Here is a 19,402-nt window from a genome sequence, read left to right as displayed (position 1 = left end):
ATTCTCTGAAGTACTTTTTTTTTCATATATATAATGTTAGTATTAAAAATGTAAGCAAATCTAAGACATACAAGAGGAAAAAAGAAATATACAAAATATACATAAATCTACGTATATAAGATAAGATCAAAAGTTAAATTATGATAAGAAAAGAGCAATAGGTAAAAGATACTAACACAATAGGTAAAAGATAATTCATCAAAATATTACCGTAATAATCCTCTAATCTAATTTTACACGTGCAATAATTGCATAACCAAGGTTCTGCAAGGTGTAGAATATGAGCAAGTCTTATCTATATCTGGGTACATACACCCAACCAATCCGCACATACCACATTGTATAAAATCATGATAGGACCTACTTAGATTTAGAGTTTATTAACTTTCTATTGGTTGGATGTACCTACACTGAGGTGCAGGGAAATTACCTAGATGGTGTAATCACAAAAAAAAAAATACTAAAAAGGGGTTACCTTAGACTTATTTACCAAAAGGGGGTGGGAAGTGCTGAGTTGGCAGAGAGAGACATGTAGACTTTAGTATGAGTAGCGACTTAGAGGTAAAAAAGACGAAAAAATTTTATGAGGACTGAAATGAAAAAAAAAAAAATAAAAAATAAAGTTGTCAGTTGGTCTCTACTTATAGTAACGACTATCTGCCACTCTGACACATGAATATTCTATTATTGACTTATTTGTAAAATGTAAAAAAAAAAAAAAAGTGACGAGGTTGGTGGCTAAGTGCTACCCGCTAACACCCAGCTGGGCGCTACCTGTGATAGCACCAAGCAGCTAGTGTGGCAGCTATGGTAGCACCTAGCTAATGGGTCCTATTAGCTGGGTGTTACCTTAGGTAGTAGCTAGCTGCCATTGTCTTGCTCTCCTAATCCTTTATGAATATGTTCTCTCCTTCTCTCTTTCAATGTTCTTTACCTTTCCCTTTTAGTGTTCTCTCCCTCTCCTCAACGTTCTCTCTCCGTTGTTGAAGGTATTTTTTTTTTTGTAGTTATATTAAGTGATAAATTTAATGTTAAAAAATAATATTTGTAGTAGTAAAATATTTTTAAAGTTTAATAGTGAAATAAAATATTATATTATAGTTGAAATAGTGTGGTTAAGAATTTGAATCAATAAAAATGAAAAAATACTATTAGTAAGAATTAAATATTTTGTTGTGAAATTTAAATTAAAAAAATTATTAGTTATAAAATATGATATTATGTATAAAGAAGGAAATAAAATATTTAAAAATAGAAAAAATATTATTATTAATTTTAATATGTATTGATAAATTTTTTGAGAGAAAAAGTAATATGAAATGAAATTTTTTAGTTATAAATAATGAATATATATTAAAACTATAATAAGTGGGAAAAAATATAGAGATAATTTTATTTTTATTGTGTAACATATTTTTTGGTAAAACTAATTTGTAAATTTATGGACAATATGTTACATATTTTTTAAGAAATAATGAGAGAATACTGAAAGAGAAAGGGAGAAAACATATTTATAGGGGCTAAAAGCAGAGGATAAGGGCAACCAGCTGATGAGATCGACCATTGGTAGCACCCATTTGCCATACTAGCAGCTAGGTGCTACCATGGATAGTGCCCAGCTAATGGACCGTGTTAGCTGGGTGCTACCATGCTACCATGGGGTAGCATGGTAGCACCTAGCTACCAGCTCCGTCACCCTTTTTTTTTTTTTTTACATTTTGCAAATAAGTTAATAATAGAATATTCTTGTGTCAGAGTGGTAGATAGTCGTTACTATAAGTAGAGATCAATTGACGACTTTATTTTTTATTATTTTTTTTATTTTAGTCCTCATAAAATTTTTTCGTCTTTTTTACCACCAAGTCGCTACTCATACTAGAGTTTACCTATATCTCTTCGCCAACTCAGCACTTTCCAACCTTTTTGGTAAATAAGTCTAAGGTAACTCTTTGATAATTTTTTTTATCTGATTACACCCTCTGGCTAATTTTCCCCCCTGGGTGCGTATAAGAATTTTTCATCTAATATAACGTCACAACAAGATCATTTCACCTTTCATCTTAGCAGCGCTTGTAAAAGCAAGATCATTTATTGAATGATTATGTGTATATATATATATTTGAAAAGATAGAAATTCATTGGATTAGACAAGGATTATACGCCTAATACTAAGAAACTAAGGCCTATAACCCTTGAACTAGTGAGAGTGACAACAATCTTTGAAGAGGTAGTGCGCGACAGAGCTCTTAACATTTATTGCGTTAAGCATGGACTCCAGTTGCTTTATAAGTGGAAAGACCAGTCGGATAGTTACATGACCTAGGGGTACTGATCACAACTAAAAGGATCATACTTGCCCTCCATAGCCCAACCCAAGAATCCTTATTGACATAGAACCTCCAACCATGGAACACTAGGACAAAGCTAAAGGTGAAGCTAGAATATGAGACTAGGGGCCAAACTTTCCCAGAAAAAAATTGTATAAAGGGTCTAGTCGGTTTAAATTTTAGATTCGAAATTAGAATGATATTTTTTTAGTTTAATTCAATAAGAGATTGATATTTGATTTCCTTTGAGACATCCAACAATAGAAATTAATATTAAAAATATGAAATTCAATTAAATTCTATATAATTTATGTTTGGTATAATTTTATAATTAAAATTCATTTACCGTAATCACTTTAAATATTTCGGCTCAGTCCTTTCAAGTAGATGGGGGATGTGAGGAGGATGTTAGTCATAGGATTAAAGCCAGATGGTTAAAGTGGAGACGTGCTATAAGAGTTTTATGTGATCGCAAGATTTCCAATAAATTAAAAGGAAAATTTCACCGTATAGCCATACGACCGGCCATGTTATATGGTAGTGAGTGTTGGGCACTGAAGGAGTCGTATGTGTCTAAGATAAGAGTTGCGGAGATGAGAATGTTAAGGTGGATGAGTGACCATACTAGACTAGATAAAGTCCATAATAAGAGTATTAGAGAAAAGGTAGGAGTGGTACCAATTGAGGATAAGTTGAGAGAAGGGAGATTGAGGTGGTTTGGTCATGTGAAGCGTAGACATACAGAAACTCCAGTTAAAAAAGTAGAGCACATTAGGGTAGAGGATAAAAAGAAAAGAAGGAGTAGACCTAGGAGGAGGAGAGTAGTATAACATGACCTAGAAGTATTACACATTTTCAAGAATTTAACCAAAAATCGTTTAGAGTGGAGAAACAGAATCCATATAGCCGACCCCAAATTTTTAGGATAAATGCTTAGTTGAGTTGAGTTGAGTTGTACTCTTACTTCCTAAAATACTCTAACTAGCAAAATAATAATGTGTTTTTTTTTTGTTAAATTATTCAACTGTTAAATTGGAGCTTTGAGACAACAATATATTTATGAAATTATTTGACAGTCAAATTAAAATTGAAATTGATTAACAGAGGTAGGATGAAATTATAACCAAGTAATTCTTATTAGTATACTAAGAAAAAATCCAACTGAAAAAATATAACCTATAACCATTACAATATCATTATTTTTAATAATTTTAGAAATTAAATATAATAATAATAATTATTTAACCAATAGCGATAAAAATATATATAAAATTCACAATAACATTATTTTAATAATATGACTTTTAACAATTTCAAGGACCTATAATAATTACAACAAATTACTTAATCATTAATATTAATAAAATTATCATATAAATTATCAATATTGTTTATGTTTTAATAGTAGTGTTTTTTTTTTTTTTTTTTTGAAATAAGGGAGTCAATTACCCACTTCCCTAAAGTATGGCTTTGCCCCTGGACAAAGTCGTACCTACATGTAAACTACACCAATCAAGGTAGATCAATAGACAACCCTCTCAAATTGGCACCTGATCTACCATAAAATGTGAAGACAATATTATTTATGCACAAATCCCGCTTGAAGGTGGAGCGGGCATAACCCACTTCTACCTATTTCAGGGATAGAAGATGAAGTCCTCTCCTCTCTCGATGGGGCAGAAGAGATTGTTGCTCGATAAGAGCAGAGGCGAGTGCCTTAAGAGAAGAGTAAAGAGAGGAGTGGAAATTTGAGAAGAGTTTCTTAGATGGTGAGATGATATTGAATGATTACATTTAGTGGCTGCTCAGCCCCATGTGACCTTTGTTCTTGGTATCCTGTATGACACTGGCCAAGTAAGTAAATTAAAGTCAAATAATGGGAAATTGAGGTACATTTGGACCCAGCATTCATCAGTCTAAGCAAATTGAACCCATCAAGTCTTATTACTAGAGAATATTGACACATAATCATAAAGAAGAATGATAAGTTCTGAGCATTATATCCTCCATGAATTTGGGGATATAAAAACAATTTAGAGAAATCCCAATTGGCTGAGATGAAATCCTATATATAATTGATGATTGAAAAAATAAAATTCCTGAAAATACTGGCAAAAGGAGCAAATAAAACGAGAAAATTATGCCCAAGAATAGAGCTTTCCATTAAGCATCCGGAAATGAACCCCTGATAACCTTGCTTGTATCTGCATAGCTTTCCTTCTTCTTCCTTCACAGCTTGCCGCCTTCTTCCTCCTCACTGAATTTAAACCTTTGAATTAAGGATATGTTCCTTAATTTTCAATATTATTTAGAAGAAGAGAATGATTGTGGAGACTTGCATAATCCCAGGAGATATGATTCCTTCGCATTTATTTTACTAGTGTTTTCCCTCTGTGTTTAATGGAGGCTCATTCCACCCTTTGGAAGTAATGTCCATTTGATAGGTATATCAGATAATGTCCCTACGATAGGTATATTATTACCAAAATTTTATCCCAGATTCACAAGGAAACATAAACCCAATTTTAAGGATTAAATAATTCAAATTATTAAGTAATTGAGTTCACGTATCATAACACAGGAAATTAAAGATTTAAATCTTAACAATCTCATTTTTTTAGTTATTTAATAAAAAAAAAATCAAAGCTAGAAGTTGGGTGTGTGAACGTTTGAAGTTCAAGGTGTATATACGTGTTGATGAGAGGATGGTTGCAAAGCCAAGCCTCAAACAACATGGGTTTGTTGTTAAAGGTGTGAGATTGAGCAAGAGGTAGATGGATTGCAGTGGGAGAAGGTTAACTGGTGATTAGGTCTTGAATTGCAAGTGATGGTAGATGGATATGGATTGCGGTGGGGAGACAGACCACTGCTCTATTTATTTAGGAGGGACGAACAACGCAGAAGGACCTTAAATTAAACAGAGTCTGGGGTAAGGACACTCCATGCTCTGCTTCCTCTTTTACTCTTTCTTTCATGAATGTAGTGTAGTCCAAAATTAATAGGGATAACTGGCAATAAACTCTATATTTTTCAAATTTTTATAATTTTATCCTATACTATGAAAATTACAAATTAAATCTTAAACATTTGACTCTTACCAAATTTACCACAACCGTTAAGAAAACTGTTATTTCGCTAACAGAGACGGCATATAAGCGCTGCATAAGGATACAACTTAAATAATATACAATACTTTTCATATTAGCATACTGAAATAATGTAACACCCCTAATTTTTAAATAATTATTTTATATGTAAATATTAATATTTTGTTGTATTAAAATTATGAAAATTATTTGGAATTTTTCTAAATTTTAAAAATCGGGTTCCATATTCTTAAACTAATAAATTTCATTGATTTATAAAAATTAATTTAAAGATCACGTGGCAAAAATATAAATATATTTGAACTCCAAAAGTTTTTCTGAGTTTTTTAAAAATTTTTCAAAATTTTTGGGCTTCGTTTTTGGTCTCAGGGCAGAGTAAAAATTTAATTTCGAGTATCCTAAATTGAACCAGCTGAATCAAACCGGACTGGATTGGACCGATTAAATCGAACCGGCCCATTTTCCTTCTTCTTTCTTCCTCCTCGCACGCTCAACATTCCCTCTCCCTTTCTCATTTTCTCTCTCCTCTCTCCTCCTCTCACCGGCCAACCACCGCCCCTCCCTCCCTAGCTCATAGGCACACCTCCAGCACCACTCCCCACCGTCGGCAGCGCTCCAGTAGTTGGAAAATCGAGCTTGAAATCTCCCTCACGCGTGCGCGCCTTTTCTACTTCCCGACCAAAATTCGGCAGATCCAGCCACCAATCGGACTGGGTCTTGTCCCAAACACCTTCTACTCCTCAAGAGCTTTCCATGGACACCAATATCAGAAATTTTCATCAGGTAGATTGTCCAATTTTTGCTCGGAAAGTTTAGCTGATTTTTACGTTTGGGCTAAATTTCTCCTAAACTGGAAACCCCACGAAAATTCTGAGAGTACCGGCGTACTCTACTCAATGAGAGCTTTACAACCATATAAATTTCAAAATTTTTCGATACCAAAACTTCGATGGGTCTCTCGAATTTCGCAGTGTTTTTTTCGAGCTCCAAATGAGCTTATTTAATTTTGTAATAATTTTCTTCTAACCCCTTGTGTTGTGAGCTTTACGTAGGTACTTTCATTTTGTGGAAATTCAACCGTCACTTGAATCTATAATTTTCGGCCGGACAGACGGGCTACGGAAACAACTTCAAAATCGGGTCAAAATTATAGTCTACCCTACCATTTTTAGAGATTCCGGACGTGTTCCAAGCATCAGAATTGGCATAGGTAAATCCAAACCCTAAGTTTCTTCAATTTCCTAGTACCGAATTTAGAATAAAAATCTATAAAATATTCATGGGTAGCTAAAAAATTATAAATCCTTTTGCATAATGTTTCATAATATTGTTAAGGACCGCAGGGTAAAATTTTAGAAATTTTAGAGTTTGTTTGAATGATTTATGATAAAATGATAATTATAGGGACTAAAATGTAATTTTTAAAAATTGTGAGTATTAATTATTTTGGAGGGCCCAGAAGGGGCCATATGATGATGAGATGTGGAAATGAGATTTGTGCATTAAAAGTATTATTTGGATAATTTTACAGGTTGGGTAGGTTCTAGGTATAGGGGAAACTCTACTGGATTTTAGGCAAAACTTAGGATTTATCCTTTAACTTTTTGAAGTTTTGTTTGAATAAATATTAATAAAATTTTTGATATAATGTTTAGGTGAGCCGAGCCAGCCTTTCTCCTTCGGCCAGCCACCGTAGTGACCTTTGGTTAAATTGTGAGTAGATATTGATTTTATCTATAATTTCAGTATTATTATTATATATTCAAGGCATGTTCATGCATCATATATAAATATATGTATGTAGCTAATTGCTAGGCACCATCTATGTTGCATTTTCTTATTTGTATAATGGATGTGGATGTCGCCTTAGGATGATTTGGAGCAATGTGTATGTGCGTGTGTATGCAATGTGATGGATATGGATAGGATAGGCAGATGGGCTTTAGCTAGTCTCGCTTGAGGCCCGGTCCTTTTTGTGATAAGTTAGGGTGAGTACGGCTTTGAGTTGATCTCGCTGAGCCCCCCCATTTGGATTATTAAGAGAAAGTCTAGCTCGAGTTGATCTCGCTGGCAGACATTGGATTAAGAGAGTTGTATAGGGGATCAGTTCCCATATATGTATATTTATTGATGTGACATGTGGGTGTATGAGTACTCCAAATTATTCTTTATGCGAATATTGTTTGAATTGGATGAATTTGTTGATCTATGTTGCATTTCATCCATAGGGATGCAGTAGTGCTAGATAGTTATAGAAATTGTATTTAAAATCAATATACTACTTTATGAGTCAAATGCTTACTCTTGTTTGCTCATTTTTCCCAGGTTACAGGAGAGCTTTACATGTAATTGACCTGTTCTCTTCCTTGCAGGTCCTTTTATGCCTATTCTTGTAATTTATATTATCAATTAAAATCTAGAACTCCACAGAAAATATTTAATTTGATTTGGAATTGTAAAGATTATATATTTGGAAATTGTTAACTTCATATGATGCATGTATGGTTGAATGGATTGGGCTTATGGTTTGGAAGAGGGAGCTGAGCTTCCACTTGATTTTATTTTAATTTATGGATGATTGTATGGGTGAGTTGAGATCCCCAAATGTATTTTTATTGCGATTATAGGTCGGGTGAGTTAATAACTCCCCGTTGGATGGTCCAGGTTATAGCCAGACTCTGTCCAGTTGTTTTCTTGAAATGGGCTTGAATATGGGCTTTTAGGTTGGGGTAAGGAATAGTTTAGGCTTACTACGCGCTTTTGCAGTCTTATGCTGACCCAAGTTCTAGTACCGGTCCAGCCCATAATTTGGGTCGTGATAATAATTTTATCAGAGCTTAGGCTTCAGATTCATGGGAAATACATGTCTAAGGCCTTAATAAGAGTCTAGTTAGGAGTCACATGTGGAGTATAGGGTCCATGTTCATCTTTGCAATATCATCCTTGCATCTAGTTTCTGCCTTATATACCTATATGTGATTATGAGTTTGTAGAGCTGTGTAGCATGATATTTTGGATTTTATGGGCTAAAGTTGCTGAATTTCAGGAAAATGTGTAGAAGTAGGAGAGCTGCCACAATGCCAAAATAGGAAGTGCTGGATGAGGTTTTGGCACAGGATGGAGTGGCTGCCCAAAGGAGGCAGGGCAGGAGACCTAGAGCTGCTCAAGTAGAAGAGCAGTAGCCACCAGTTCAGGAACAGTCTTTTCATGGCCCAGGGTCCGATGGATCTAATGGCAGCTACTTTAGCTGGTCTGCAGAGGACCATTGATATGATGGCACAGTACATGGCCTACCCTCCATCACAACAGCAGCCCATAAAACCAAGAGTAGAACCCTATAAGCAAATCATTAATTTTAAAAAGTTAGTGCCTGGTACCTATGATGTGATTGATGATGCCTACTGATTTTTAGACTCATGCAGATAGGCAGGGATGGAGTTGCAGTTAATTGATAGGAGGTTAATTGAATGTGTGTAACATGTATTGGGACCCGTGCCTAGACAGTAAATGTCCAACTATGTGCTTCCTTGCATTGAAGGGTTATCTTGGACGCAGTTTATGGAATTTGTCATTAATAGATTCGTGCCAGAAAGCTTCAAGGACCAAAAGCAGTGGACCTTTGAGGCCTTGAGATAAAATGGGAGATCGGTAAATGAGTATGCTTCAAAATTCTTAAACCTGAGCAGGTATGCCCCTATGGCCGTGGCTATGGAAAGTATGAAGGTAAAGAGATTCCTAAAGGAGCTAGACAGAAAGTATGCAAACCTGACCATGTTATCTGATCAGCCATTTGATGTAGTGGTGGATAGAGCCAAACAAATTGAAATTAGCTACATGAGAGATGAGTGAAGCAGAGTGAAGAAGAATCGTGTTGAAGGGTCATCTAGTCTCCCACAGATGCACACCATGGGTGGAAGCTAAAGCCACCCTAGTGGAAAGGCCAAAGGCAGTAAGAAGGCAGGCCTAAGACATAGAGCTAGAGGATTCAGGCCAGGGTATAGCTTAAGCAGTGGTTAGAGTTCAGGCTACAGTAGTTCTGGGTCTGGTTCAAGTTCTTCCTTGGCGCCATGCACACAATGTGGTAGAATTCATGCAGGGCCTTGTTTGATGAGCTCTGGTAGATGCTTCAAGTGTGGCCAATAAGGCCACTTTGCCAGGGAATGTCCCATGTTCAATGAGCACGTAATGGGGTCAAAAGGTTCTGTTGGTAATGTGCCATGTTAGATGCATCCTGGCACATCCAGCATGATAGGTAGTCAGTACAGTGACCAACAAGGCCGTGGACAAGGAGGACATGGATTTGGAGGCAGGTCGGGAGGTAGGAGTCAACTTCATGGTTCTGCAGCGTAAGGCACGGGTCATGTAACACCCTCACTGTAGTAATTCCGTACATTCTACTGTTCCGGTGACTGGTGTCTGTTCGGATAGCTAGAACGTCTGGAAAAATATCTAAACTAAAGTGAGGAATCATAATTAACTATAATATTAATAAGAAAAATTTAGGAAAAAATTTTAGAAATAAAATACAACCAAGTTAAATGAGCCGGTGCCTTAGCGATGGGTAACTTAGTGGGAAGTTGCAGTCCTCGCAGTTAAGAGCCCTAAACCTGGGCGAAAATTTATAAAATAATTTTTAGGACTCAAGAGAAGAGTTATTGAGGTTTCTATAGCATTAGAATGCCAATAAAAGGCTTAGAAATTTTTTTCGATTGGTACAGATGATTTTTGGCTCAATAAGCCAAACGGAGGGCATTTTGGTGATTTCGTCTTCGGAGATGATTTTTGACCGACTTGTCCAGTTAAGTAAATAATTATTATGAAATAAAATGTGAATAAATATTGCTAAAAATTAAATTGAAATTTGGTATAAAAGAAAAGAAAGAAAAAGAAGTTAAATTGGGAATTATGATGTCATGCTTATGTAATTAAGAAATTTCACCCAATCACCACTTAACAAAATGACTTAAGAGATAAAAGGGACACAAAATAAGATAAAAACAAAAAGAAAACTTCAGCAGCCACCATCAACCTTGGGCAACCGAATTTATAGAGAGAGAGAGAGAGGAGAGAAACCACCATTGAAGCACCCTTTCAAGCTTATGTTCTACCCCCAAAACCACTTCAAAACCCTAGCTTCCCTTCACAAAAACTCATCCTCACACCTAGAGCAAGCTTTGGACAGCAAAAAGAAAGGAAGAAAGTGGAGTTTTGAAGTATTGGAAAGTGATTAAATCAAGGTTAGTGTCCAACTCTTACCATTTTTGGTTTAGTTCATGTTTAATGGCATGAATTGTGTAAGAATTATAAGAAAATAAAATAAACATATGTGTGTGTGCACCCTACAAATTTCAGTAGCTAGGGTTGGTTAGGGTTTGGTGATTTTTCTTGATAGCAAAGTGGTTATGAGCAGCACTTGGTATTAAATAAGTGATTGAACATAGTTGTGTAAGTGAAATGCAAAGATTATGCATTTATGAACATGAAAAATTGGACATTTGAACACCATTAGGGTTTGCTGATGCAATGGTATGTTAACCTCGTAATGGTCAATTAGTGACCATTTGAATGTGTGTAAGAAGGAATTGACGTGAGTAAGGGTGTTGGAGTTGAAATGAGGTGTGCTGCCCTTGGTGACCTGCAGGGTTGGGTGTGAGTCCAGCAGGTTTGGGCAACTATAAATGGAGTTGTAGAGGTTCAATTGGTGCAAGGCCAATTGGAAATGAAACTAGACACATAATGTCACAACTTTGGTGAAGAAACCCTGCCCAGAAAATCAAACCCAGTTGACCTAAAAATTACCCTAATCTGGGTGACTTGCATTCTGCCTGGGCAAAATGATCAAATGAATAGTATTTATTCATTTAGTTATAACTCAGTGTAGAAAGGTCCAATTGACCTAAAATTTTACCAGCAAAAAGCTGAGACATAGACCTACAACTTTCATGAAGAAATCAAATCCAAATTATGATCATAACATGTTTAAAAATTGATCTGCACTCAGTGAATAACACTGTAGAATTGGTTCTGTCCAGAAAATCTAGAAAGTTTGCAATCCGGCCAGTTATGGTGTTTAGGCCATAAATTGAGCTACAAAACTCCAAATGGAGTGATTCAAAAAAATAAATGTAACTAGACACAATAAAAAACAACTTTCATGAAGACAACTTTGCCAAATTCCTACTGTACAAATAACCAATGGAACAGTAAACATAATGCTTGAAATCTGAAAATTTTGAATGACTAACACCAGGTTAGAAATGGTATTGGCAACCAATACCAATAACTTTAGAATGCAAAATGTGGTATGTTGGGAGTATTAGAACCAATGTACCTATTGTCTATGCAAAAGTCAACATTTTAGTTGACTAATAAAATGAACAGTAACACCTAAACTTAAATTTCAAGAATTATAAAATTTAAAAGTGTAACATGCCCTCGTACACCTAGCAAGATTGGTTTGGATAGGTTGGTATGCCAATAGGATTCAGTTAGCAGTACTGCACATGGCATTATGCATTATGTGATTTCATAGCTTTTAGCCATTCTGACATTGTGTTGATACTTAGCCTTGTGCCTAATGTTATTACAGCTTATTAGCTATTCTGTTGCACACCAGAAGATACATATATGACCGATGGTATGACGGCCCGAGGTACTTGATACCCAGTGCCAGTTTACCCGTTTATCCAGTCCAGTCATCCAGTATAGGTTACTTGGGCAACCAAAAATGAAAGTGGATAAATTTAATGAAATAATAAATATAACAAGTACAGAACAAAGAAGACTACAAATAATTATCGAAATTTTTTTTGCATAAGACATCAGAACATTCACTGCATATTTATTTTATGTTATTTCTTTTTATTCTATTATTAGCACCGTTAAGCATTATTGCTCAGCGTGTTGCTTTTTGCCACGCGTAGGTTCTGGAGAGATCGATAGAGAGTCCAGTAGACCACAGACTGGGTGAGACCATCTGCAGCTCTGCATAGTATTCGTGTCACCTCACAATCTTCAGTGCATTGGTAGGACACTAGGTTTCATTTTGGTATTTTGTAATTAACTTTTATTTTCTCATGTGTAATTGAGACTTATGTAATGTATTTTGGTATTAATGTAAATAGTGAAAATTGTGTTTATGAATGAGAAATAAAAATGTTGTTGAAAAATATTGAGACTGTATTGATGAAATAGAGTTTGGGAATGATTGAAAACATATTGGAAGTGTTTTTCACAGGTTCCGAAGAACTATTTTCTCCATTTTTAGCCAGTACTTTGCCGGATTTTCTATAAAATTTGCGGAACCTCAAATAAATTTATGATTTCAATAAATGACTTAAATGAATTATACTTCACAAATTGTACTCCATAACTATGAAAAAAATAAATAAGAAAGGATAAAAATAATTGAAATAAAATATGGTGTTCCGTTGCACTGTGTGATATATCTTATTCGGTTACACTATAGACGGGTAAGGAGTGTCACAAGTCAAGCCCGAGTTTTCACCTTAACTCATTAGGATGCCTAAGCTTTAAATGTAATTGTGGCAAGTATTCTTCCAGCCTGTTCCTATGAGGCACATGTTTTAATAGACCCATATGCCACGCACTCATTTGTTTTCCTTGTTTTTACCCTGAGGTTGGGTAGGAACCCCACACCTTTAGAATGCCTATTATCTGTAGGTACCCCTCTTAGTGACAATATAGATGCAAACATGGTTTTTCCAGGTAGCCTAGTGGTAGTGAATGGAAAGATCCTCCCAAGCTAACTCGAAAGAATGCCCCATTCCACTGGTCAGACAAGTATGAGGAAAGCTTCCAGAAGCTTAAAGAATGTCTAACTATAGCCCCTGTGTTGACATTGCCTGTAAGTGGTGAAGGATATACGGTGTATTGTGATGCCTCTAGGGTTAGGTTGGGATGTGTCTTAATGCAGCATGGAAAGGTAGTGGCTTATGCTTCAAGGCAACTAAAGAGGCATGAGCAGAACTACCCCACCCATGATTTAGAGATGGCAGCTGTGATCTTTGCATTAAAGATCTGGAGGCACTATCTGTATGGTGAAGTATGTGAGATATATACTGACCACAAAAACCTAAAGTACATTTTTCAATAAAGGGACTTGAATCTGAGGCAGAGGAAATGGATGGAACTTCTAAAGGATTATGACTGTACTATTTAGTACCATCCTAGGAAGGTGAATGTAGTGGCAGATGCCTTGAGCAGAAAGTCTTCTAGCAATTTAGCCCATATATCAGTGGAAAAGAGACCATTGATTCGAGAGATACAGGAGCTGATGGACTAAGATCTGATTCTAGATATTTCAAATGAGGGTGCATTGCTAGCCCACTTTAGGGTGAGGCCAGACCTGTGAGACAGAAGCAGAGTATCACAGCACAGAGATCCATAACTAATGAGAATTGTAGAAAGGGTACAACAAGGGGAAGATTGTAAATTTGGATTTATTGCAGATGGTGCTCTTATGCAAGGTTCTAGGATATGTATGCCATATGAGGGCAACCTTAGAGTTGAGATCATGCAAGAGGCGCACTACACACCTTATAATGTTACCAAAGTTCCACCAAGATATACCATAATGTGAAAGATAGGTATTGGTGGAATGGCATGAAGAGAGATATAGCAGATTCTGTGTCTAAGTGCTTGACTTGTTAGAAGGTAAAGTTTGAGCATCAAAGATTGTCAGGGAAGTTGTAAGAGATCCCTATCCCATATGTAAGTGGGAAATGATTACTATAGATTTCATGACTAGGTTGCCTCATACTACATGTGGATATGACTCAATATGGGTGATAGTGGATCGCTTGACCAAGTCAACTCATTTCTTACCTGTACGGACCACCTACTCTATTGATCAATATGCTAGGCTCTATATTCGTGAGATAGTCAGATTACATAGAGTTTCTGCTTTCATAATATCTGATAGGGAGCCCAGTTCACTTCTCGCTTTTGGAGAAAGCTACAGGAGGCACTTGGTACACAGCTAAAATTTGGTATAGCCTTTCACCCTCAGACAGATGGACAGTCAGAGAGGATAATTCAGACACTCGAAGATATGCTTCGTATATGTGTCCTGGACTTTGGGGGACAATGGGATGATCACCTGCCCTTTATAGAGTTTGCCTACAATAACAGCTATCATTCCAGCATTGGGATGGCACCTTATGAGGCCTTATATGACAGGAAGTGTAGGTCCCCTTTATGTTGGATAGAAGTTGGAAAGGCAAAGGTACATGATGTAGACCTGGTGCAGTATACCTCAGAAATGATTCCTTTGATCAGAGAATGTTTGAAAATAGCTTTCAATAGGCAGAAAAGTTATGTAGACCCTAGGCAGAAGGATGTAGAGTTTGCGGTAGATGACTATATATTTCTGAAGGCCTCCCCTATGAATGGAGTTATGGGATTTTGGAAGAAAGGCAAACTAGCACCCCGATACATAGGGCCATTTAAGGTTATTGATAAAGTCGGAGTGGTTGCTATCGACTGGAGCTACCCCTAAGCCTTTCTCATATCCACCCTGTATTTCACATTTCTATGCTTAGGAAGTACATACCTAATCCTTCCCATGTGCTGCAACTTGATACTGTGGAGTTAAATGAAAACTTAACTTTCGAGGAGCAACCAGTACCATAGTGGACTATCAGATGAGATAGTTAAGGTTAAAACAGATTTCTATGGTTAAGGTTTTGTGGAGGAGCCAATCGGTGGAAGAGTATACTTGGGAGTCAGAACGGGATATGCGCAGCATATACTTGTATCTATTCAATATGTAGTCTTGTAATTTTATTCTGCCTTATGCAAAATTCGAGAACGAATTTTTTATAAGGGGAGAATGATGTAATACCTCTAATTTTTAAATAATCATTTTATATGTAAATATCAATATTTTATTGCATTAAAATTATGAAAATTATTTGGATTTTTTCTGAATTTTAAAAATCAGGTTCGATTTTCTTAAACTAATAAATTTAATTGATTTATAAAAATTAAGATCACATGGCAAAAATAAAAATATATTTGGACTCCAAAAATTTTTCTGAGTTTTCTGAAACTTTTTTGGAATTTTTGGGTTTCATTTTTTATCTCAGGATCGAGTAAAAATTCAATTTTGGGTATTCTAAATCTAATCGGTAAAATTAAACCAAACTGGATCAGACCGATTGAATCGAACGGGCCCATTTTTCCTTCTTCTTTCTTCCTCCTCGCGCTCGCCCGACATTCCCTCTCCCTCTCTCATTTTCTCTCTCCTGTCTCCTCCCCTCGCTCGCCAACCACTGCCCTTCCCTCTCCAACTCACCGGTGCACCTCCAGCACCCCTCCTGGCTGCCGACTGCCGCTCCAGTGGCCAAAAAATTGAGCTTGAAACCTCCCTCATGTGCGCGCACCTTTTCAACTTCTTGACCAAAATGCAGTTGATCTGGCCACCAATCGGACCGGGTCTTATCCCAAACACCTTCTACTCCTTAAGAGCTTTTTATAGACACTAAGATCACAAATTTTCATTGAGTAGATTGTCCAATTTTTACCCGAAAAATTTTAGCCAATTTTGACTTTTGGTCTAAATTTCTCTCAAACTGGAAACTCCACAAAAATTCTGAGAGTACTGGCGTGCTCTACTCAACGAGAGCTTCGCAACCATATAAATTTTAAAATTTTTTGACACTAAAATTTCAATGGGTCTCTCGAACTTCGCAATGTATTTTCGAGCTCCAAATGAGTTCATTTAATTTTGTAACAATTTTATTCTAACCTCTGGTATTGTGAGCTTTGTGTAGGTACTTTCGTTTTGCGGAAATTCGACCGTTACTTGGGTCTGTAATTTCCGATCAGACAGACGGGCTACGGAAACAACTTCAGAATTGAGTCAAAATTATAGTCTATCCCGCCATTTTCAGACGTCACGAACATGTTTCAAGCATCAAAATTGGCATAGATAAATCTAAACTCAAAGTTTCTTCAATTTCCTAGTGTCGAATTTAGAATAAAAATCTATAAAATATTCGTGGGTGGCTAGAAAATTATAAATTCTTTTACATTAGCTTCATAATATTGTTAACGACCACAGAGAAAAATTTTAGAAATTTTAGAGCTCGTTTGAATGATTTATGATAAAATGATAGTTATAGGGATTAAAATATAATTTTTCAAAATTGTGAGTATTAACTATTTTGGAGGGCCCAAGAGGAGCCATATGATGATGATGAGATGTGGATGTGGGGTTTGTGTATTAGAAGTGTTATTTGGATCATTTTGCAAGTTGGGTAGGTCCTAGGTATAGGGGAAACTCTGCTGGATTTTTGGCAAAATTTAGAATTTGTCCTTTGACTTTTTAAAGTTTTGTTTGAATAAATATTGATAAAATTTTTGATATAATGTTTAGGTGAGCCGAGCCAGCCTTCCTCCTCCGCTCAGCCACCGCAATGACTTTTGGTTAAGTTGTGAATAGATATTGATTTTATTTATAATTTCAATATTATTATTATATATTCAAGGCATGCTCATGTATAACATATAAATATATGTATGCAGCTAATTGCTAGGCACCATTTATGTTGCATTTTCTTGTTTGTATAATGGATGTGGAAGTCGCCTTAGAATGATTTGGAGCAGTGTGTGTGCCTGTATGCGATGTGATAGATATGGATAGGACTGGTAGATCGGCTTGAGCTAGTCTCGCTTGGGGCCCGGTCCTTTTTGTGATAAGTCAGGGTGAGTATGGCTTTGTATTAATCTCGCTGATTCCTGCATTTGGATTATTAAGAGAAAGTCTGGCTCGAGTTGATCTCACTGGCAGACATTAGATTAAGAGAGCTATATAGCATATCAGCTCTCATATATGTATATTGATTGATGTAACACACGGGTGCGTGAGTGCTCCAAATAATTTTTTGTGCAAATGTTATTTGAATTGAATGACTTTATTGATCTATGTTGCATTTTATTCATAGGGATGCATTAGTACTAGATAGTTATAGAAATTGATTATAGAAATTGTATTTAAAATCAATATACTATTCTATGAGTCAAATGCTTACTCCTATTTGCCCATTTTTCCCAGATTATAAGAGAGCTTTACATGTAATTGACCTGTTTTCTTCCTTGCAGGTCCTCTTATGTCTATTTTTGTAATTTATATTGTCAGTTGAAATCTAGAACTCTGTATATGTTAGAAAATATTTAATTTGATTTGGGATTGTAAAGATTACGTATTTGGAAATTGTAAACTTCATATGATGCATGTATGGTTGAATGGGTTAGGCTTGTGGTTTGGATGAGGGTGCTGAGCTTCCACTTGATTTTATTTTAATTTGTGGATGATTGTATGGGTGAGTTGAACTTCCCAAATATATTTTTATTGAGATTACAAGTTGGGTGAGTTAATAACTCCCCGTTAGATGGTCTAGGTTATGGCCGGATTTTGTCTGGTTGGTTTCTTGAAATGTGCTCGAATATGGGCTTTTAAGTTGGGCTAAGGAATAGTTTAGGCTTACTACGGGTTTTGGGGGTCTTATACTTACCCAAGTCGTAGTGTCGATCCGGTCCATATTTTGGGTCATGACAAATAATATGTTCCTACCCAAAAATACATGTGCTCAGTCTTTTCAAATATCCTAATCCCAAATTTTTGTTTCGTTTGTCAACAACAAAGAAAAAATTAAGTTCAACTTATCAAATACATATTAATACAAAGTACTTATATTGAATTAAAAAAATATATATATATTTTTATTTAAAGATATGTGTTTCTCTTATATGTTAACTACAACTAGGTTATACTTACATGGCATCTTACGTAGCCTCTTTATTAATAGAATAACAGTTTTCTTAATAGTTGGATAAAATTGACAAAAATTAAAAAGTTTAGGATTTAATTGATAATTTTTATATTATGGGGTAGAATTATAAAATTTTCAAAAGCACAGTTTTTTTTGACACTTATCCCTATTTAATAGTGTAGAAAGCTAAGAAATAAAGGCCGAAACGGTGAAAAAGAAAAACAAATGAACCCATCATTTAAAAGCCATAGTCCCAACAATTAGCATTAAAGGGCATTAGTACCAATGCACAAAAAAATCTCACATTTATTAATGTTAGGAGCGTAAATGTACGCAATTTTACCTTTTACCTATATTTTGTAGAGAAATTATTTGTGACTCAAATTCATGATCTCCAAATTATAAATGAAATAACTTTACCATTATATAAAGCTATCCTCATTCCAACAAGAAAAATCTTTCGGTGGGGGGGGGGGGGGGGGGTGAAGAAGATAAGCTTGTAGTATCATTTCGGTGGAGTAATTGGTTGCCTGCTGTAATTGTTACCTTGCCACTTAGAATCACTGGTGTCGTCTGTGGGAAGAGCTAAATCATCTGTATTGCATGGTTATTATCAAAAACTGTCAAAAAGAAACCGGAGTGTCATTAAAATCAAATGTTCATAGATGATGTTTTCTCAGCAACCAAATAAACTTTAAAGACGTTTGTTATTTGTAGAAAGAAATTTTGAGGAGATCTATTAAGGAATGTGAGTATGGAAAAGAGACAAGAAACCCCTTTGTCTTTTTAGGGGAGAGACATCTATGTCTATGTCTATATCTGTATCTACATCTAAAGTATAGAGGTACTTCTGTATTCTTTTTTATAGTATTAGCACCTGACTAACGCTTGACATTCTGTATTATTACGTAATATTTTCTATTATATATAAGTTATAAACTATTTAATAATTATCCTATTAATACTACAATAAATAACCATTATTATAAGGAAATTTACAACATATTAACATATACTAATTACATATACTTATATATATCTATATTATATATAGATAGATTTTGATTATTTCTATGATGAAATCTTTATTAAAAAGTTTTTAAAAGATAAAGTAATAAAAATAAAATTTAAAATAATTAACAAAAAATTTAAAGCATTACATTTTTTTATA

This window comes from Hevea brasiliensis, chromosome 18 (assembly GCF_030052815.1).
Source record: "Hevea brasiliensis isolate MT/VB/25A 57/8 chromosome 18, ASM3005281v1, whole genome shotgun sequence".
NCBI lineage: Eukaryota > Viridiplantae > Streptophyta > Magnoliopsida > Malpighiales > Euphorbiaceae > Hevea > Hevea brasiliensis.
The sequence above is the reverse complement of the archived record's forward strand: the minus strand, read 5'-3'. Positions refer to the sequence as shown.